At 36.6% G+C, this 23,894-nt stretch overlaps 1 protein-coding gene across 11 annotated transcripts in view; it reads right to left on the bottom strand.

The window, feature by feature from the left end:
- MYT1L (myelin transcription factor 1 like) overlaps positions 1-23,894 on the bottom strand; it is a 305,846-nt gene that overhangs the window by 218,448 nt on the left and 63,504 nt on the right. For all 11 annotated transcript variants that reach the window (XM_037392857.1, XM_037392856.1, XM_037392858.1 and 8 more), the window contains exon 2: positions 8,863-8,977. The gene's annotated coding sequence lies outside the window, so the exon portion shown is untranslated. The remainder of the gene's footprint in view (positions 1-8,862; positions 8,978-23,894) is intronic.

The following is a 23,894-nucleotide window of genomic DNA, read 5'->3' as shown; positions in this document are numbered from 1 at the left end:
GCTGCCCACCACTGTCACTTGAACTAATTAATCTACATGAGTTGAACAATAAATTTATGACTGGTTCTCACAAGAGTATATTCTGCTTCCATTAACTTCAATGTGGTTCCCAGGACCACAGGATGTCAGATTGCTAATAAATGTATAAAAAGGAGGTGAAGAAGGGCCAGCTTCAGTGAATGGCCATCATCAGAGAGTGAGGGAGTTGCCCTGATGGGGTCTGTATAGGACACAGGACACCATCTATAGCGAGATATTTGCCTCTTTCTACAAATTCTCCGAGTATTCTCACCAAAGGCTACTCCACTGGGTCTTCATTATTTACCTTGTTACTGGGCTCACAATTTAAACAGACTGCCTGCAGCTTCGTAGGAGTGAAAATAAGAACAGGAAAAAAATGACTGTCCCATGAAACAAACCAGTATTTAGTCATTCTTGTTTGAAAGTAAATGCAGACCCTTTCTGGTGGCCACTCCCTTATTATACACCTTTCTTGTTTACATTGAGCATACGTTTAATGTGGTAATATTCCCTGAAAAGAATCAGTTAGTTAATCTCTACAGAAGAATTTAAGAAAATCATGTAGACTCCATATGACCATGAAGGGTCTTCCTGTAAGAATTAACCACTGACTTTTTGCAACTCATCAACTACTCTTCCAGAAAGCACAGCTTCTTTGAACTTAGTAAAACAGATTTAAATATTAGGATATTTATAAATATTCATAGAGGTAAAAGGAAATGCCCAGAAATGCAAGCGCACATTTAACAGATTTTGTGAAATGCTGCAACAAATTATTTACTTATCCCGTTTCAATTTTCAGACGGGTTGGACACACGATTCCATGGCAACTTCTGTGCATCCCCTTAGATGTCCACCTTTACCTAACACCTTCTAAAATCTGAATGATAATTCAAGTATTTTCTTAAGTTCAGTATTCTATAGAATCTAGAAGAATTCTTCTCTAACAAAAGAATATTAACAAAAGATAAAAAAAATGTATAGGCCAGGATAAACTGGTTGCATTACTTTGCTGTATATATGGCTTATACCACACCAGACAATGCAAAGATTGCAAGAGGGTGGTACTACAAGAAAGAAAGCTGAAGATTAAATTTAGACATGTACATGCCAACACTGTCAAAACTTCCAATGCAGTCAGTGGATATCTAGTCAAGTCAGGGCAGCCTAGAAAAGAGATTCAGCAGACCAGTCACCTACTGTCCCAACAACACTGAATTAGGGAACAAGACACCTGCGCTTTGGAATCTTAACCTTGAAGAAAATATCACACCAAATTTTGAAAAAAAGACATCACTTTCAAGTTTTGTTACACAGACTACTGGGCAAAAGATGCTGAGACAAATAGCCAGTAGGACCTTAAGAGATGTGAAGCCAAAACACGAGTATTTCTATCAGCACTGTTCAAATACATACAAAACTAAGCAAAATCAAACCTTCACCTCCTATTTTTGATATGGATGAGGTTTTGTTTACGAAAACCACAGGCTCCTCATGTGCATATGGGTAGATATATCTGTATATCTGATTAAGTGGCTTCCATTTGAAATATTCTGTCATTAAAGAATGACTACGCCTCTTATATCAGCATGTTGACTAGAGATCACATCTTGTTCTCTGGGTCCATTCCTTGCTTTCATTAGCTCTCAAAGATATGACCCATCACTTTTGTAAACGGTCTGCCTTACCGTGGCTCAAAAGAATTATGTGCCTTGCTGATGAATAGACAGGCTACATACAAGATTTTGCTTGTCTAATCTCTTAGATGAAGAACACCGTCATTTTGCATGGCCAGCTCAGTGGGTGCTTCAGAACATGCCCTTGTAATACACATGTTCATAAACTTTGGAAGGTTCAGTTCCTGTCACTCCTGCATCACTTACTGTATGTTACTACTTAAACTTTGGATTCCTTGGCTTTGCATTCATAATCAAATTTTAAGATAAAGTACTTGTTACCATGGAAATACTTTTTCACCCTGAAAATTTTATCACACAGACTTTTTTTGGGTGTCTACAAACTACAGTAATCATCATTCCTCTATCATAATTACTATCCCTTATTTCTTAGCAACCTTTAGGTATCTTACACAACATACACTCAGCAACAGACTTGCAAAGGGCTCCAGTGGCAGAAGAATTTCAAATTTAAATAGAATATTTAAAATGTAAATAAAATTTCACCCCTGTTTTTTTAACTCCTTTTCACCCCATCTTTGTATTTCAATTTCAGCCATACATTTTATTGCATTGGTCTTATTTTACATACTAAAAACATGACTATTTCAATGATTCTGACAATTTTACAGTGCATTTTGCAAGTTCAAGTTCACTTCGCACAGTCCTGGTATTGCTGTCTTTGAAGTTAAATGCAATTGCTTAGTACAGCCATTTAGATCTTACTATATCTATAGCAAATTGTTTTCAGGCTGATCAAACAAACATGTTCTATAGCTATGAATCTACTTTTACCTCTAATAGTAAGACAAACTGAATTTACAGTACTTGCACTTAGAAAGCAATTTTTATTGCTGTTTACACATTTGAAACTACTATAAATGAAAACATAAATACTGTAACTCTGAGAGACTGGGAAAGTGAGGTACAGATATTTAGTCAACATTTGCATCTGATTCAACTTAATTTCATGTTTTTATCTGTGGAATCCATCGTAGTTCTGCTCCCCGTTACTTTTGAAAATCATGACACCTATTTAAGTGGCAAAATACAGATTTCGCCAGAAGGAATCACTACCTGAACACAGATAATGTGTTGCAGAGCAGAAATTAGAACACTGGTCTTATAACTTTATGTTTCTTGCTTAATCTCAGACAGTATTTCTGAAGGCTGAGGAGGTTTTGCATTTATTTACTGAAGTATATTTGAGATTATTTTTGGCATCTTTACACTGGGTCATGAAACAGCATGGTTTGGCACCTGCTAGCCTCACTAGCAATCTGCTTACTCCAGGCTGTCATCCTTGTGCTACTCCTGGATATGCATCTGACAAAAGTCTTGCAGGTTTGCTGGGATCTGGAGTTTAGCAAACAATGGGAGAAGAGCAGCATATGAAAAAGCTGCATAGGTGTTCAGGTGTTTTAGAGGGGCCTTTATTTGTTGATTTCGTATTTAAAATATACAATAAATACTGTTGTTTGATCCTGTATGTTCCATTTTTTTGCTTATGGTTGATACTTAAAGCAAACACAACCAAAATAAAGCAGAGATCCTTTCCACAAAACTTATTTGTTAGCACTTGAAAATACTCATCATGGGGACTCTCAAGTAGACTGCACTAACCAGCTCATCGAGTGGGGTTTAGTGAAACCCTGGCACCAGCATTAACGATTATCATGGGGAAACAATTTAATCTACTAGACTAAATTAACTGCATATCTTCATTTCTCTGCCTACTCGCAGAGATTTCATATTGAGGAAAAAGTATCTGGTTCTGAAATGGTTTACAAGGACCAGTCAAAACCATGGCAAGATCCTGTACATACAGATTATTAGCAGAGACTAGTAAAAAAAATGATACTACTGTGGAACCAGTGGAATAACTGATGATAGATGTATACAAATTACATTCACACAAAGTTTACTCAGTTTTCACATCTTAAAACAGTAAGTAGAAGAAGGTGGGGGTGTAATTTTTTTAAATTTATCACCTCGTGACTATGACCATGCACCTCCACGCAGTGAAACCAGGAGCTCTGAAGGAAAAGGTGCTTCCCGAAGAGTAGGATATTTTCCTGACTTTGAGCTCTGACTTAGTTCCTATAGACACTGAGTTCATTTCACTTAACTTTAGATATATGCAATACAGGCATCAACATCTAAGCTAATCCCCGGGTTTCCTTTATTCTCACTAGTAAGGAATATGCTATTCTACAGTCTGATTCACCTGACCTATTTAGATGTCTATCTTCCAAAGAGATGAATCATGCCCTCAAAGTGTCTGTTTCTCTCCATTGACTATAAAGGCAGCCTAGCCAAAGACAATTTAGATATAAAAGACATCTACATTAGGACAGATAAATTTCACCCCAGAAGCCATGAAAGGGAGCACAACAAGAGTGAATGCTATTTTCAGCAGTATTTAACATCTGTATGGTTTTCAAATAGAAATTGATCCACAAGGTCATCTGGGGACAATACTATTGAGAGCTGTGATGCTGGTTTTGGCTGGGACCGAGTTAATTTTCTTTGTAGTAGCTAGTATGGGGCTATGTTTTGGATTTATGCTGGAAACAGTGCTCATAACTCAGGGATGTTTTCATTACTGCTGAGCAGCGCTTACACAGAGCTGAGGACTTTTCTGCTTCTCACCCACTCCAGCCAGCCAGCAGGCTGGCAGGGCACAAGAAGCTGGGAGAGGGCACAGCTAGGACAGCTGACCAACTGACCCAAGGGATAGCCCATACCATATGACATCATATTCAGCATATAAAGCTGGGAGAAGCAGCAGCAAGCGGGATAAATTTGCAGTGACAGTGTTTGTCTTTCCAAGTCACCATTCTGCATGATGCAGCCCTGCTTCCCCCGGTGATGGCTGAACACCTGCCTGCCGGTGGGAGGTGGTGAATGAATTCCTCGTTTTGCTTTGCTTATGAGTGCAGCTTTTGCTTTACCTATTAAACCATCTTTATCTCAACCCACAAACTTTCTCACTTTTACTCTTCCAATTGTCACTCCCATCCCAGTGAGTGAGCAGCTGTGTGGGGCTTAGTTGCTGTCCAGGGTTAAACCACAACTGCTGAGCAGCAATGCCCTGCCCTGTCCCAAACCACAGTGTAGCAGCTCCCTCTGGAAATGCACATGGTGACCATGAAATGGTAGCGGTAATTCCCTCTGCACCTTCCCAAAAATGTGTTTGGAAGAAAAGAGGAAACTTTTTAGAGTACCCTTCTTTCTTTAAATTTTGTTTGCAGTAACATTAATAAGGACATACTACAGAGTTATAAACTGTATTTGTATACAGAAAGGACCTCTGAGTTTCAAAGAAACTGCACATGCTTTGTCTTCCCGCCATGCTTTTGAAAAGCTTTTTTAAAACAGTTTCTCATTATAGCTTTGGTTGACTGGGAAACCTTCTGTTGACTTTAGCTGCTTACTGGGTCAGATCTTTTTCCTTGGCATTTAGTGCGCTGAATATGAATGTATTGCTGCAGAAATGTACTTCTGTACCTCTTCTGTCTCAGGGTATGAAAGTCATTTTTTATACATAGGCTTGTTAATAAAAGCTTTATTTCTACTGTATAAAAAGCATAGTTCTGACCTAACTCAACCCTGATCCAAACCCTATTTGATCAACGAAGTCTTTCTCTTAACTCCACTTGGCTTTCAAATTAGTCTTCTGTGTCTTTCTTGACATCAGAAGGAATACTTCAGTTAGATATAGCAGCTAAGCAATACACAGTCATTCATGTGAAGTGGAAAAAAGCAAAATATGCATATGTGCTAAGGTTTTTTTTCCCCACCAAAATTTATTGCCCAATATTCATAAAGACAAAAGAATCATTTAAGATCACATAACAAAGCTAAAAACTGGAAACCAGTCGACACAAAGCTACGTGATAACCCTTGTTGATAAAATTGTTAGAGTAGCAGAAAAGGAGGGATTCAGCCTTAAGAAGCTGTAATGGTCTAGCAATTTTTTTTTTTACCTTTTCTAATCCAATTATTCCAACACTTCTTAAGTGTTTGCTACAAAAATTATCAGCTGTATCATCAGATTTCTCTTCAAAAACTTTTTTTAATTATGGGATCGGGATTTATACATGTAGCTGCTAGTGCAGTGAAGAGACCACACCCTTTGGTAGTAGGTTTGATTTTATATCCCAAAGAATTTTCAGGATGATTTAGGGACTAAGTATTCTGGCAGGCTGAGCTATATATCCAATAAAACACAAGGGGTTTTTTTCTTCTAATTCTTATTGGTGATATGACCCTGCCCTGGCATTTTTAGCTGTAACAAAATTTTCTCCTTAGCATGCTAACATCAGCAGCAGCCTGTGATCGATCACAGTTGGCTGGCCCATGCAATATAAACAACTATGTCTGTTTACAGGAGCAGAGATGCTGCCTAGAAACTGCAATTTAAAGAGCCTACTGCTTCATTTTTGATACCATTTAAGTCTGGAGAGAGACAAAGAGAAAGCAGCACGTTATGTGATGATTTCTACTACTTAAGAGTGGTAATCTATAAACTGTAAATTTAGCAACATGTGACATTTTGATTGATTAACTTTGCTTTTTCAGAAGGTCATATTAGGAAGACTTACACTGCTAAGAGCAAACATGAACTTGTCATCATGACAGTATATTTGTAATACTCTGTCTGAACTAATGTAAGGCATTATTTTGCTTTCTGCATCCCTGCCATTCCATCAGTATCCTTACATAAGAACAGTATGATAGAGATAGAGAAGTAGTTTCTGCTAGTGAGAAGCTAAGATTTCTGACTATTCAGTTAAGTGGGGTAACAGACACTGGAAACATGGAAGGACACCTGATTCTGCTTCAAAAGCAGAGAAAATACAGTCACAATCCCCAATCCATAGGTCTTGCTGAATTTTGCTCAATACTTAGCTAAGTGTCTTGCAGGAAGTTTGTGGCACAGACAAAACCTGAACTCATCTTTCCCAACTCTAAGCTAATTCTCTAATTAATGGACCAGACTTTTCTCATTCCCTCAGGCCCTGTAGAAGAAGCAGAAAGAATATAAAGCTGGCTAAGAAGAATGTTGCATACCAGGGATTCCTACACTGCCTAATTAGGATTGCTTTACTATGTCTTTTCACTATCCTGGCAGGGCAAACCAAATAAAGCAGCAGGGATAAAGTGTCTTAAAATCCCTGATCTATGACATTGTCCTTTATAGGTCTGCATGTCGTAAGGGACCACAGCATGCCCTGAAGATGTAAAGTAACTGTATTAAGTAAAAAAATGCTTAAGATGCTGTACCTTTTGGGGTCCATAATATATTACAAGATGGAGTAATAATAAAATAAAAAAAATCGAAAAACTGCAAAATTTAATTTTTTCATGCACAGCAAAAACTACACCAGCAGGGTTTAGTCTACAAACTTACGCCCTTGCAGAACTGCAAAAGTCAATAAGACTATGAGAAGCTCTATTTGTAAAATACCAGATGTAAAGAAGGTAAATATTTCAATTTGGACTTTGGGACTGTTGATAACTGCTTATGAGTTCTCTCTTACTTTGTGTTGGGGCAGGATTGATCATTCCCCCCCACCCCAGTTCCTTAACTGTCTTGTTCTCTGGAAAACTACAACAGAAAGATCCTCTCTTGAATCCACTCGATTTTCTTATGCACATTACTCCAGTTCTCAAACTTCAATTTATTTTTTTTTATTTAGCAGCCCACCAAAAAGGACTATACAGACTTCTCAGGATCCTAAAGCACAGCACAAGAAGTTCTATGACCTCAACCTGTCCAGCTGAGAATCCATTTAATTATGCCTTGCATATTCTCAGCCTACCTTCACAGATTATTTTACTGCTTTCTTTTTATTATACTTGCATTTCAAATTACTATTGCTTTCCACTGTGATATGCTGCCTTATCAACTCATTACAGTAGAATGGCAAAAAATAAATCAAAGGTAAGTTTTCTCCTATATTTAATCTATTTTTCCCTACAATAACTTAATTACTATGTAATGTAATTAACTAATGCATGCTCCATCTTATTTTAGTATAGAATTCCTGAGCCTAACTACATTTAAAACAGCTATCATCATCAAATGAATCAAGTCAGTAGACCAATATATGATATATGTGTCTTCATATTTTAAACATTATTCAGCTTTCAATTGAAATTTCCTGATTTTCCTTGAAGAGAGGGGCCTATGACTATTAGCGGAGTTTATTCACCTATTGCACTAAGTATTCTGATGTATTTTGGGGAAAACACAGGGCATATGAAGGAAAATAATAGCACAGTCGTGTCCTGCTATATTAGTTAATAAAGGTCTGTAAAAAATGGCTCCCCAACAGCTGCTCAGCATGGAATCTGATACTAATGTTTTGAATTTCTGGGCAATGCATAGGTTTTCCAAATAAGAATGCAGTAAAAGAAATAGGACGCAAAAAAAAAAATCTGTGATGAACACCAAGGGAACACCATTTTCTTTATATCCCACATATGTGGAATGCAAACATATCCAGCATTTTGCACAAACTTGCAAGCAATGCTTAAGAAAAATGCATTCTTGAAAACCTAAATGAGTTTTATCATTACCAGCCTCTGAATTCAGTTCATCCACATTTTGTACACTAACACACTTAGTTTATACGCTCATTTGTTTTTCGTGCCAGCATATGATAACTACAGTGATTGCCTAGAGGGAGGATGACACCAGAGAAAGCCATACTTCATGGATAAATATATATACAAAGAAACAAATAGCAAGTTTTCCAGTCTATTCATCCTGTACAGCTGATTCTACTGTTACACTTTAATGAAACAGAAATTCCTATTTATTTAACAACTAATATCAACTCTGATTTCACAATAAAGAGAATGCCAGTGCATCCAGGTCCAACAGGATTCAGGCAGTCATTCCTGCTCTGTGTAACTTCAGCAGCAAAAATAATATATCTAATTATATCTAATTTAACTGCAAATTATTCTTTTAGCATGAATTGTCTGTTTAAAGATAATGCACGATGGAACTCTTAGCTGCATCCCAGAAGTCACGCAGCACCAAGCAGATAAGATCACAGTGGTTACCAGGAGTAGCAAATGGGAAAAGCACTACAGGAAATGAACTCTTGTCAATAATCTCAAGAGAGTGCTATATTTAGGTCAATTGTACCTGAAATCGTTTGGTGGGGTAATTGCTCTTTGGTACAGACTCTGCTCTCTGAGCCTGTCAGAGTGCTTGTAGGTCCACTGGATTGGATTCACCAATTTTCTTCCAGACTCATTTTCTAAAAGAAAAAAAACACAAAAGAAAAACAACAAACAAAAACAAACTTTACTACAGGATAGCAATCTTACCAGGAACAGAGAAAACTATGTGTTATTTCAGCTTTTAAAATCAGGCTTTCAATAAATGCATTTAATACAAAAAACTTGTTCCAATATCCAACTGATTTCCTGTTTTCTAGAACAGAAATTTATTCAATTATTCAAAGGTTTTATTTGGCCCTGCAAAGACCTTCCATATCTGTTAAGTATCTAAGTGATCTTTTGCTTTTGCTGACCAGTTAATAATCAATGCAAAATTAGAATTGTTCTTAAATCCTGTGATGTACCCCAGTGCAGCATTACTCAGGCTTTAATCCAGGTTGAGTCCTCGTCTGATAATACAGCTATTGTTTAATAATTTAAGATGATTTATGCATGTATTCAGAGGAATGTGATAAATTCAGTTTTAGGAAACCAACCTAATGAGCCACATACTGACCCTTTACAGCAGTTGGTTGGATTCATACAGCTATCAGAAAACAGCACCTAGTCCTCCTCTCATATGATTTCTTAGAAGAAATATAATATACTGCTTTGATAGCACAAAGTCTCCAGCAGAACTGTTCCTTCTTCACATTAAAGAGTCAGTATTAATAAGATGAATTTTAAAGTAAGGCAAAGCCTCCTCTAGCAGCTATTCAGCATGTGTTTACCTTGTACACAGACAGATACAGCATCATATTTGTAGTCATTACTCAGGGCTTGTGATTAGTGTCTACCGTAATTAAAGAAAATGTCATGATGTAACTACACTGCTGAAGAATAGAAATGCACTTTTTATTTTTAAAAAATTACAAAGGGAATAAGATACTCTGCTGAAAGCTGCAGTAGGTGCATCAGTTATTTTAGCTATTGTTTTTTGTGTAGAACTTCAAATTCAAAGATACTCATTAAACTGAGTAGATGGCAATAACAGACGAAGTGTTAATGGGGCAGCAGTGGAGTGTGTCAGGAAAATGAAGAGACCCTGAGGGGCTCACCATGCTGTTTATGCTCAGCTAAATTCAGCAGCATTACCATAAATCCTCTAAAAGATACTGTACTCAATTTCTTACATGCCACTTCTCAGGCAACAAAATATTCTACAAGATTAGAAAAGGGGGGGGGGGGGGGGGGGGGCGGCGGAGATTAAAAACTGTTTTCTATTAGGCAAACCATTTCCATGTAAATACACTAAGTAGCATTCTATTATTACTTTTTTACAATTCTATAACAAAGAGGGTCTTTTAATCTTCAAAACAATATGTGAATCTAAGTTAAAAAATTCTGAAATTGTACACAGGAACAGAGCCTTTTAACAAACAAATAATTTCATCCATAAAATTATTTTTTAATTTAAGGATCAGGGTTCAGTATCAATTTGTCACATACATAGTTCAATGGGCTAAAACACAATTACACATAAACCAAATAACTTTTCACAAAACTCCAGAATTCTTAGTTTCTAGTTTGCTTTTTTTATTATTATTATTATTATTCTAAGATGACATTCTGAGGGAATAAATTCATTTTAGGAAATATACATGACCCAATAATTCACTGCTTAAAAAGAAATATCTTATATATAGTTCTGCACGCATCTTCATGGTGACCTTAATGTGCCTTTTCTCTTTAACTTTAGAAAATACCTTTTCCTATGTAAGGATAGATGGATTTATTGTTAATGAGAAAATGGCTGTACCACATAGCGTAAATTACAAACTCAGCTGCAGGTAAGAAATAATTATTGACACAAAGGTACCAACGAATTGTGAAATGCTTCATATAGCCTATTTTTCTATTTTTGTTTAATCGGTATATTGATACTCCCCATTTAGGAGTCGCGGGGTGCGTCGCGGACCGTACGCTGCGGCTGCGGAGCCGGGGTTTCAGCACCAAGGCCAGCGACCGTGCGCCGGCAGCCGGGGCGGGCCGCGCCGGAGCCGCCACGAGTTCATGCCAATAACCATGGACTTCCTTTTTTCATGATTGAAAGCTTTTATTTCTGGAGGTAGTGTAAATAAGAGCATGTGCTCTGTCTATCCTAATTTGGTGCTGTATTTAAGACATGTTTAAAAATTAAAATACTGGGATTTTTTTTTCTTTTTTCTCCCATGACATTGTGTTGAGGTCTGCTTACGACTTTTGATTATTTGAAACAAGGAGAATTAACTGATCAGAAAATGAATCAGTTGTTCAAACATCTGAAGACAGAGCTAAGGGGCTACCAGTGATGGCTTCCACTACACACTCCTGACCCTCCATTTCAAAACTGAAAATCTGATACCTGACAGCACTCTTGTGTTTGTGGGAAATACTGCCTCAATATCAGCTTGACATGCACATGCAGCCATAGGCAACTTGCTTGCACCTGAGAATACTGGAACAATAAAGTACCCACAGTTTTCCATTAAAATTCTGCTAATGATAAAAATGCTTTGTTTCAGGAACCCAAACAAAAAGTTCAACTACCCTTGTGGAAATAGAAGTATTGGGTACTTGTAAGAGTCTAATATGGAGACTCTCCTTACTGTGTAGCCCCTAAGAGAAGCATATTTTAAAGACAGATTAAAAGACACAGCCTCTGAGATACCCTAAGCAATGCACTTAACAGCAGAATGGCAAAAACCACCTGGAATGGATACTTAATCCTTATGAGAAGTAGATATTTACGCAGCAGACAAGAAAATTCCTACAAAATGTTAAATTCCAACTGATGCTGAGAACCAGCAACTCCCACAAAGGTAATAAGGAGTTCCCAATTCTTATTGTCCCTGAAGGTACAGAAGAAAAACTGAACCGATAAAATAAATCACAAGGAAGCGTCCAGCTCTACCTCACTCTCACATAAACATCACCTGCCTTTAAGAGGTTGTGTACTTCCTCTAGTCTGAATATTTCAGCAGTAGTGGTTACTTGAGTTGTTTCTTGCAGTAATTTAGTTTGCTTTACTGTTTTTTCAGGGAAAGATGAAATAATTACCACTGTTTCAAATAGCTGGATAATTTTTAAAAACTGATTTAAAGAACTGAATTAATATTAATATCTAGGAGATATTTGTGATTATGGACAGACTTCAGCAGATGACAGCTTACATAAACTTACAGACACTAAAGTCATGATTCTGATTGTTCAGAATATTGTACAAACAAAAATACAATGGGCCTAGTCCTGCTTCTGCTGGCATTGGACAGACTTCTGTCACACTTTTTAACAGAAACAATGTCATAAACTCAACCCCTAGAAACAAACATTAAGTCAAAGGTCAAGAAACAAAAACAATCTGTTTAAAAACATTAGCTGAATAACAAATAAAGTACTTTTTCAATCAGAATATGAAATTCTGAATCCAACTGTGAAAAAATAGAATGTAAGGTGAAAAGTTGTCTTCCCTATCATTACATATTTGGTGTATAGCCTACTTCCATCAAAAACACATTTAGAACTACAAAGGAGCACAAACATTTGTAAGCCTTTACGTTAACTTTTATGTATATCCGCCAATATACAGTCTTGGTGCCAATCCTGCTTGGAAATAAGTGTTTCCTAGACTTCTAAAACACTATTATCTATAAAATAAAAAGGATCATTAGGAAAATGTGGTCTGAAATATAAAAATATAGCAGAGTGAATACCCTTTATCAGAGGAAAAAGATATCCAAAGTTGTCATTTGTTACTCTTGAAAATTTAAGAATATCAGCATTGAGAGCACAGCCCATGAGCACCCGTGTTAATACTGGATGTCATGTTTTCTGATATCAAGTGTAGCTTAGGTAGGATTAATGGTTCAAAGAATCAGTAGCTGCCAAACAAGGATTTAAAAATAATGAGGAAAATACACAACTGGCACCGAGGGGAGTTTCTGGAAGGGCTGCATGCATTCCTCAAATGGTGGATAAACAGTTATCTCCTGGCCATAAGGCACAGTGGAGGAAGTGGGAATCAGTGCACTAATACCCAAGTGAAAAACCTGTGGACTTTCCTGGTTGCAGAAAGCAATGAGGATGGTGAAAATACAAGGGAAGTCTTTGCAGTGTGACTTGTGGCTCTTCCAAAGTGAGCAATGTGTCCAGTGCCAGGACAACATGGAATCTGAAAATTGCCTTAAGTAGGAGGATGGCATCCCAACAGGACTGGATGAATCAGAATGTTGTCCTTTATCCTGCACCTTAAAACCCTACTACAAAGCAAATTATATTAGGAGAAAGGCTGTTACTTAAAGCTTCACGTTATGTATATATTATACATGTTACTTAATTAAAAGCTGTTGATTTGGAGGCATTTCAAAAGTCAACAAATACATTTTTGTGTTCAGATTCATCTCCTCAATACAGTGTTACCCAGACAGCCAGAACAGAAGAAAATCAGGAAGGTAATCAAAGCAACTTGCCAACGATTAAACTAAGTTTGGGGCAGAGAACTGATTTGCCTTTCTGGATCTTTCCTGCTGTTTTCTGAAGCAAACCAGTGGTAGTGATGGCATCTTAAGAAATACAAATAGCTAGACAAATAGAAGTGGAAAGAAAATAAATAGCATTAACCTACAGATTATAGACCTATATGCTGCAGACTACGAACTATACACAGAAAGAGTTATTAGCAGATCTAGTTTTACCTTCCTAAACTGACAGCTATTGGGGAAGAATGTGGCAAAGTGCCACGTGTTACTGATATGCCTACAATGCCACATTTGCGGCAGAGCTGTTTACACAGCCTACTATGCACCAAGGGCGGCACTACCTAATGACTACAGGTGAAAGTACTGAGTACCTACTGGCTCCTCTGTGGACTAAAACCCAGTTTTACCATCTGTTGTCACAAGTTCAATATTTCTTCTCTCTCCTTTAATCCTTAACTGAAGTTATTTAACAGCAAAACCACCTTTTGAACAAACTGAAAGTAAAAGTACAATACCCAGCATACTATAACATAAAGAGGCATAGAAATAGCCTTTTCAGTACAACAAAAAGCCATAGAGCCTGGTTCAGGAAACACTTTATTTGCCCATCAGATCAATTTCCTGTGTCTCAGTTTGATGGTGACTTAAATGGTCTTATGATGTACCTGAGCCATGTTTTAAAAAAATTGACATATGCCTTTAAAGCCTAATGAGCAAAGATGCATACACATTACAGACACACAGATAGGTAGAGAGTAATTTATCTTGTATCTACCTATCCACTTATAAATAGGAAAGGACAAAGGACATACAGAAGCATTACTACTATTTTGCCATATGCAAACAAGCTTGATTAAACAGTGATTTTTTCATACATTACTCTGCTGAAATCTGGTTTACTGTTGTCAGAACAGAAAAGACACATGCATGGGGAGATCTTCTTTCATTGTCATACCCTGTAACCCCAACAGTTGTCACTGAAACTGCAAGTTCTTATGTCCCTTGACCAAGACAATTTGATACATTCCAATTGATTCCTCTTTAAAATAGTAGTTTATATGAAGATATTTAATGTTAAGGTTCTCAGAACCAGCAGATAAACTATGTGTAACTGAATTAATTGCAAAGGAAAGTCTATGTTAGTGTGATACTGATTTAAAAAAATTGATGTGGAAATCAAAGTATTGAGTTTGTTTTGCGGTAAGACATAACACAAATAAATATATTAGCAGCAAATATATAAGCAATATTCTTTATAGCACATTATACAAGCTAATGCTAAAATACTAATCTGGACCTGAAAATTACCATTATGTATACTCAGTTGCAGTGATTTACATCAAAGAAAGTACTGCTGTGAATGAAACCTACTGTTGGTTTGTACAGGGCTCATATAGATTTGTTTGAAATACAAATCATTGATCTTTTAGCGACACTTGGCAAAAAAGAAAAGTGTAAATAATGTTTACAAACTGGTCTACATTTAGCATTATATTTAGAAGAAGATAGATCCCAAAATGAAAACTAATATTTGCTGCTAGTTATTCATTGCCCTTCAATTATTTTGTCATTTCTGAGACAGCCAAGTCAAAAACTAAACCAATACATGGTCACTAACACACTGAGAATAACTGTGCAGAAGTGTAAACAGAAAGGGTAACTCTCCTCCAAGGCTGACACAGAAAATACTTGAGAAAAATGGATATGGTCCTACTGATTGGATTTCTTTGCAAATTTTTTCTGACCAGATTAGAGCACTAAATTAATCTCAAATTGCATTTACAGTAAAAGTGTAGCCATGACTGTTACTCTCTGATGTTAAAGCATCTTATGGTTTCAGACTATTTCTCAGGTGACATTAGCTCAGAAACCCATTCTTCTTACCTCCCCACATTTCACTAATACTGTCAGGTAAGAGGAAAATAACTGCTACCACTATATAAGCGGTGCCCCAAATGCAAAGCTGGGTTATACTGTGGTTAACTAGACATAGACAAACCAACTGCTACGAAACAACCCAACACAAAACCTCTAATAGCAAACAAACAGGAAAGCAAAAGACACTTATGAACATATGTGTTAGGAGAACAAACCCTTGGTGTCCTCTGATGCAGTTACAGGAGACCTCAAATAGTTCATGGGATGTTTGAAGGGGTGAGTTCCTACAACAGATTGATTTCTAATAGTGTCAAAAGTAGAGCAGTAAGGTGGACTGATATATCAGCTACAATGTGAACTGCATATCAAAGAGATGTACTGGCCTATCTGTAGAGTAAGTGTACAGCATTCTTGAATGGAAGAATAATGTGCAGATGCAGATACAGAGGCAGGTGTATGACTTGTCCCCAAAGGTACAAAAATATGTCATTAATAAAATGAGATATGTTTAAAATCCATTATCTACAGCGTTTCACCCTATGCTGCTTGATTTGTATCAAAAGAGAAAACAAGAATCCTTGTCTAGCAGGTAGAGCAGGTGTTGAATAACTTATGGATTAACAGATACTGCGAAGTAAGATAAGCTTAAGTTCTATTTAGATTCAAAAAGATTTGTAATAAGGCCATAACAAATAGAGGTGCTGGCTTACAAGAAGGTGTAACAGAAACCACAGGCATAATCCCATTCATAAATGAAAGGAGGAAAGTTCTGCCCTTTCATCACCTCCCTTGAATAACAGAAGAGCTACTCACATACAGTCATTGTAGTGTCCAAGAACTTTGGGTTTCTCAGTAGAAATAAGTAATTGTTGACGACTGACTGCACAAAACATGCTGTGTGGTGCGAATGAATGTAATGGCCTTTACAGTGGGCACAGAAGAAGCAGAGTCAGGTAAGACACTCTTCCCTTAACTGTAAAACTGTTCAAAACTTTAAAAAGAGAGAGAAAAAGAAAAATATTTCAAAATCGTCAATGGTCTCATGCAATAGCCTGAGCCATGGGTGATACACAGCCAGCTCCCTGCCACATGCCAAAAATTCATTTCACAACAAGTCTGAAAATAGAGCATGAGATGGGCATCCTCTTTCCCCTGGATGTGAAGAGTAGAAGGGAATAGAAAAGACAAAAAAAATTAAGAGCCACTCCTGAGATGATGTTAAAGACCATGTTTTTGTATTGTCAAGCAAAAGACACAAAGCAAAGTAAGGAGACAAGCAAGAGGGAGAGATCAGGGAAGAGAACAAGATGTCTGAGTGTGTTGGGTCACTGAGGCAAATGGGAAAAGTTTGAGGAAAAGATGACAGAAAAGCAAGCATGAATGGGTGTTAGAAAATTAAAGTAGATATTATTAACATTCTTTTTGAGAAAGCTAATGAGATGTGTATAAAAGGTGAAGGTTACAAATAGGGTTAGAGAAGGATTATTGAAGTGAGATCAAGCTTTCAAGTAAGTACCAGGGCTAGTGTCAAGAAGGTCACAGGAATGCCTGTTGAACATTTGTCATAACTTGCAATTTTAACTTTTACAATAAAGCATTAAGGTGTTTCTCAACATTAAAGCTGCTGTGTTAGATGCTAATACTGCCCAAAAATGGCCTACAAATGTAATGTTTGATCATCATGCCCAGTATGTCTCAGACCATCACCATAATTAAGGTAACTGTATCAGGCAGCTTAATCTCTTCACCTCAGCAAGTTTCAAAAGCCTCTATTCACTGCCACTCTTCACAGTTCTAGTCCAGGGGCTGTTGCTGTTATTCCTCATAGGTTACTGTTTCACAACAGATTTGCAAAATAGTTAAAATTCTGGGTTTTCTCAGCATGTTCTGCTTTGATCCAGGTCTCATTCCCACAAAGGAAATAATTTTGTAAGTCAAAGATCCTGATGAAGGACACAGAGGATGATGACAACTTGCCCTTTTTCTACTACAAGCCCTGGACGGGTATGGGTTGTTTTGTTACAGGCACTATGAAAGATAATGGCAGGTTCCCCTCTTGGGGCCGAGCTGCCACTCAAACGTCAATGTAAGAGAGGGATCGTTTTGAGAGGAACAAACAGAGCAGGAATGCACCTCAGAAGGCTGCCATAGTGTACACAGGTCCCTTATGTTTCTGCAAGATTATCAGCAAGTGCAAAGGCATCCAGCTGCACCTCAGCTTTCCAGTAATAACTGTAAGAGATGCAATCAGCTACAGACTTTTGTCTCCAACTCTTGAGCCCTAGATATTGAGTGTGATTATTTTCATGGCTTCAAAAGACAAGTGACTCTGAGACCCAAATCCTCAAAAGTTTTTAATTTCCTAAGAACTTTTGAGGATCTGAACCTGAATGCGTTAAGCGAGATCTACTACGCATGACTCAACCCAAGATGTATTTACAACAGGTTCCATCTTGTTCCCATTCAAGTCAACAACAAAAAAGAAACTCCTACTTTTTCTAAATGACAGCAGAACAACGTGCATAAATTTTTATAAGACACTTTGAAAGTCTTCCCTTGTGCTACCCAATTACCTGAGGACTACAGCATAAATTAAAACAACTGTCAGCAGTTTAGATTGATTCTCCTCTTGTTGCCATTTATTAGTATTGATACAGAGTTCTATTATTGAAATGAGGATAAATTAGGCCCTAAAACAACAGGCAGCTTATCATCAGCTTAGACCTCAGATATTTTTTTCTGTGTATTTTGAGTAATCAGCACTACTCCGAATCAAACATTTATTGCAGAAACTCAAAGGACTTCTCACCTAACTTCCTAGAGGTTAATCAATAAACCTAATTAAAAAAACCTGCAACCTTCAATCATTCAATTGCTCAGGACTTTCAGTAATGCCAAATGCAAGGAGGAAAGGCTCTCTACTTGCCATGACTGAGAAGCTTCAGGAAATATAAAAAACTAAGTGCAGACATCTTGGCTTGCCAGACAAGACAGCAGTGTAAAACTGTCTTGAGTCACAGCAGCTATGACTTTTCACGTGCAAAGTCAGTGACAGACTAAACAGCTGTGATACAAAAAGGTCAGCAGGATTCCATAAATGTTTCTGTTGATTCAGGCGCCGGGAAAGATACAACCAAAGCAACAACCTATAGATAGTCACCCGAGCACTACTGTGTTATGAGAGCAAAGAGAAGCAGAAAGGGGCTCAAACAAACATGGTGAATACAAGACAGGCCCAAAGACTTTCAGATGGAGAGGAAAAGGCAGAAGTGCCAAGGCAGAGGAAAGGAAAGGTTATACATATCATGGCATATGATAAGTTATAATGCAAAATTTCAGTATGAAATTCTTATTTACAACACACAAAACACCCTTCATTGAAATCTGTGAACTTGTCAACATAAAAGTCATTACTGATTTCCTTCTAAAGATCTGATTTGTAATTGCCGAAGTATATTTCCATTGTAGAAGCCTTTGTGACTATTTCAAATGTACGTTCATTTCCATTTAAAATAAAACATGCTGTAATGCAAAAAAGTTGAGAAAATATGAGGATTTAAAATAAAAACAAACCTACATTGCCATCAATAAGTATCATTAAACAGCTGCCAATTTTTAAATAGTGGAAAGGTTATGGAGATGTAAAAATATGACTGGAAATGAAAAAACATTTTTTATCTCCTTTCCCAAGACTCCTACTCAAGCAAACAAAAAAGTACAAGAAAACATTATTTAAAAAAAAAGGGGGGGGGGGAGGGAGGGCATTAATGAACTTCAATAACTGTACTTAATCACAAAATCTAGTTAGGAATAGGCTGCTACCATAAGGTAAGACAGGTTGCAGACAGTAGTCCTTTATGTAAAAGCAAATGTCAAAAGAAAAGCTCTAATATTTGGTTGTGGGCTCCCACTTTTTCACATAGGCATTTCCTAAATCCATGTTTGATGAGCTTCTCCAGCTATAAATTCTGTAAATTCCCTCTGGAGCAGTGCAGAGTGTGCTTCATGAAAATGTCATCTGCCAGCGCTGCAATTACTCACACTCCAGCAATCATGTGCACAATGCAGAATGGGTCGAATTCAGGTGAGAACGAGAACCAGCAATCAAGCCTCTGGAATTGAGAACAAAGCCATTTTCTTTCATTTGCCATCAACAGAACCATCAAGGCCTTAATTACAAGGCAAGTGTCAAGCCTGGCTGCTGAAAGGCTTATTATTATACAGCTCAGCTTCAAATCAGTTTTGTATTGATGAACTGCAAAAAGAGGAAGCCAGCTTAGCCCCACAAGAAAAGAAACAGGGACTAACTGATTATTTGATTGGCAGGAAAAAACAAGGGCGTTTAAAAATACATTTTTAGACAGAAAGAATTAGTGAATAGCACACCTAAAACCTTTCTCTAAACATATTTTCTATCTCAATAGCAAATCTGGGTGCTCTGGTAATTCAAAAAACACTCTCTTTAATTGAGATCATTGTAGTAGCCACAATCGACACTGCAAAAAGATTCTTTAGGTCATGCATTCTGTTTTTCAGACAGTAATGCATGTTTTGTGAGCATTCTCATTGCCTCTTTGTATCTAATTGCATGTCTATACCTTGAACAGATAGATATTAAGTGAATTAAGCATGTATTCACAAGCCCTTGCCCAACAATTATCTATTTGCATTAGATTAGTTGCCCTCATATTGAACAGCAGATGAGAAATCATCATTTAGTAAGCAACAGGATTTATTTATGTTGATTCAATCTAATTATCAGTAAGCACCACATTATAACTAAAAGCCAAATGTCCTCTCTTTTACCATTTTCTATATAAGACTTTTAAGCATTGCAAATAATGAATGAACTGTTAGAACAAGGCCTGAATTTGGAACTGTTAATACAACATTACTATTATTGTAAGTCTTAAATCTTTCAGGTTTTTAAAACCATATTCTGATTTAGCCTCTGCATCTCTTATGTGACAGGAGAAATACGTGCTTAGCTCATTGGTCTGCCTTTTGAATAGCAGGTGTATAGCAAGTCAGAAACACCATTTAGGTCAATGAACATTTTACCATCAATTTTATGCATTTTAGCTAAAATGGTGACAACCTTTACCCACTGCTGCATCCAGTAGATATACAACACAAATACATTTTTCCTCTTGCAACACACCTCACCTCAAAAATTTCAATGGCTTATGCTTCAGCAGGACATTACAGAGTTTGAAATCAATGGCATGAGAAAATAAACTAACACCGAAACTATGAGAGCAACAGTCACATCTCTATTTTGTCATTCCCTTTCACTGTTTATAAGCTTAATTTCTTCCCATGGGATATACAATACATATAAAAATCAAATACTCAAAAGTTAGGAAATAACAGGAAGATAATACCCACTTGAAAATATCCAATATATTTTACAGGAGAAAAAAAGAAAAAAAGAATTCAGATGAAAAATTGATGGAGATTTTTAGTTTTAAAGGGAAAAACAAGTAATCAGACTTTCAAGCCATGCATTTGAAACATTCAGGCACTTTCAACAGAGGTTAGGCAATGTTACTGTATCAGTTTCTACTTGCATGTTTAGCCACCTAATTATTTTTTAGCTTTTTTTTTTCTCCAGTTTCCACTGAAAGACAAACACTGAATGACTAATTCCCATTTTGCTGTTGAAATACTCTAGATATAGGAATAGCCTAGAAAACTTTTAAAAGCTCTATTGGTTTCAAATTTCCTCAGTATTATTTTTATTGTTTGTCTTTATATAACTCCTTCTTACCAAAGCATTTTAAAAGACCACCTGACTCATTTGAATCAAGAGCCATCCCTTCCATTTAACGAGATCTTCACCTCTTTGTAGCTCAATTTAGGGTTCTAAATCATAAAATCTATTATTGTAACACAAATATGCGTACAAGTGATACTTTCTTTTCTTAGACTTTTCTTATTTAGGAATCACTAGCAGAACAATGCTTTAGTTCCTCAATGTCAAAAAAGAAGTTTTTCTTTTGAAAAACAATGCACTCTGTTGAGCAAACCTTAACACAGAGAATAGACAAGTATCATGGATTGTCTATACAAGACAATATGCTGAAAGCATTATGAAACGTACGTAAATTGGAAGATTACTGAAAAATGTCATTCCCATATATTGTTAAAAAATCCATGCTTGGGTATCCGGATCAGAAAAATACTGCATTACATCTGAAATCTAGAAGTGAAAAATATTTAAACCATCAATACGGGTAGCATTGGTATGTGAAGAACATGGAGGTGCTTAAAAGACAAATGGAACTGGTACCAGTGGCTTATCAGAAGTTTACTGGCATAGTCTGATGTTCTCTGTGTGGTTAGACTGCAGAAGCTTAAATCCTTGGTTTGGTAAGGGCAGAAAGAAGGTACTTCAGCGAAAAAGACATAAACATTTGTTGTCTGGAAAGAGTTGTGTCACATGCTCTGTAACTGACACCAAGATGCCTTACAACAGAATTATTAGGTTCTAAGAGTAAAATGAGAAGTAAAATGGTTCCCAGCCACAGATCCTTCTGTGGAACCAACCTCTGAACGTCCTTTCAAAGCAAACAATATTCAAAATAACGTAGATAACAGGAATAAATTAGCATTTTTCTTAAGTAAACCCTTTAAGAAAGCAAACTAAGATTTTCAGATGCAGCCAAATTATTTGGGATCCTACAATTTTTTCTTCACATGAACTTAAGGTCTTACAGATAGCGGTAGAATACATCCATATGCTGCTGTGATTTCAGAAATATTCCTGTTTTGAGAAACTAATGAGAGGACAGTAAGAAAATAAAGAAGCAACATAAATTAATGTACTAGTATAACTTTCTCATATATTTACTATCACATGCCTTTCTTTTCTCTACAGATGTCTCCATTCACTTCTGAGCTCCTATTTTCTCCTTCTTTATCCTCAACAAATAAGAGCAGCATTTTCTTCAGAAGTAATAGACTTCTGCTCTATCAATATGTTGAGGGAATTACATGAGACAACTGCTTTTTTCAAGGTTATTTACAAATTTATTTATATTCCATGCAATTTTTGGGATTCTTCATATATATTTTCAGTTAAGCATGTGCCTAAGAACCTTGCTTGATCAACAGCACAAGTGCAAGATCGTAACCACCTTCTGAACACTGCCAATACTATACCAGTTATCTCTGTTATCCAACATGCAAGAGAGTCTTTCAAATAACATCACCTAAATACTGCCTGGTAAAAGTGAATTACACTTAAAAGCAAGTAAACAGAAGTAGTTCTCCAGCTACACGGCGCAGTGGAAGAAAAATAAACAAAACACACAAACCCAATCTTAATTTAATAAAAAATTAGTACCTTTCATATGAATCAACATATTATTAAACTTAGAAATAACCAGGCATACTTGGGGTGGGAAGGAAAAGGGAAAATTTATACGTAATTTGAGGATACCACCTACAAGAAATCAAATTGAATACTGCTTGCCCACATTAAAATTGCCACTGTGGCAGAAAAAAAATATATTTACATTGAAAAGGACAGTTGCTGTTCTAAAAATAATTTCTCTGAAACTGTTGTTTATAATTATTGCAACAGTGTATTCCTACAGTTAGGACTGCACCAATATCCACTTGGCAGGCAGTAGGAAATCATAATGAATACAGAGGAACTGCAAGCCAACACCTCTTACCAGCAAATGGCTGCATGAACGTGGGTGAGCTACTGACATTTGTAAACTTGAAGTTTATCATCTACCTGAATAAAGGAAAAGTTTTATTTTTTTATGATTAGTTTAAATTTACACACAAAGTCATTTGAAAATGCAAAAAAAATATATATATATGGAGGATTAACTCTTAATTCTTTCTCAAAGTTTCCAAAGGACTCTATGAGATTTTTGGAGTTCACAAAGAAGGACTCAAGATAAAAGGATGAAATGGACAAAACTGTAAGTGTGTTACTTGCAGTTGTTTTATGGGCTTAACACAGATCTAATTCTAAAAGCTTGTGATTATTATTACCTGGCTGGTGACTGAGTGCCTCCATTTTGCATATTCAGCCAAAGATGTTACTGAGTTCACAAGACTAATAGGCTACTACCGTTTAGAAGACAGATACTTTTATGATTTCTTGCAGGGGAAATCAAAGATTACCCATCACTTTGGATAGTCTTTGTAATTCTGTACCCTCTAGCTGTTAGAAACAGACAGTGAAAATTCATCTAAATAGGATCATCTAGAGAAGATCCTGATGCCATCGCTTAGTGAATGGCATTACCTAGACTGGGCAATGCTATCACTTCAGAGAAATTTTAAGGTACAAATTCAGCAAAGCGACTGAGATACTCATGTTTCTAAATTACCCACCAGACTCATTCAGCCAAATTTCTTTCATAAATTTTTATAAGAATTTTATGGCCCAATTACATCTTTACATGATAGAATTCAAAACGAGTTCTCATTCCAAAGGTCATAATTTCACTGTGTAATTACTGCCTGGACCAAAAAGGTGTCTACCAGATTGCAGTTTTTATATACTTTTTAGATTGGTCAAGGCTATTTTTATCTTTTTTTTTTCTGGACCAATCTCTTATTTTGAAGCAGTTAATGAAAACTTTACCATTTACCT

This window comes from Falco rusticolus, chromosome 6, assembly GCF_015220075.1.
Source record: "Falco rusticolus isolate bFalRus1 chromosome 6, bFalRus1.pri, whole genome shotgun sequence".
NCBI lineage: Eukaryota > Metazoa > Chordata > Aves > Falconiformes > Falconidae > Falco > Falco rusticolus.
Note: the sequence above shows the minus strand (reverse complement) of the source record. Positions and strands in the feature narration are given on the sequence as shown.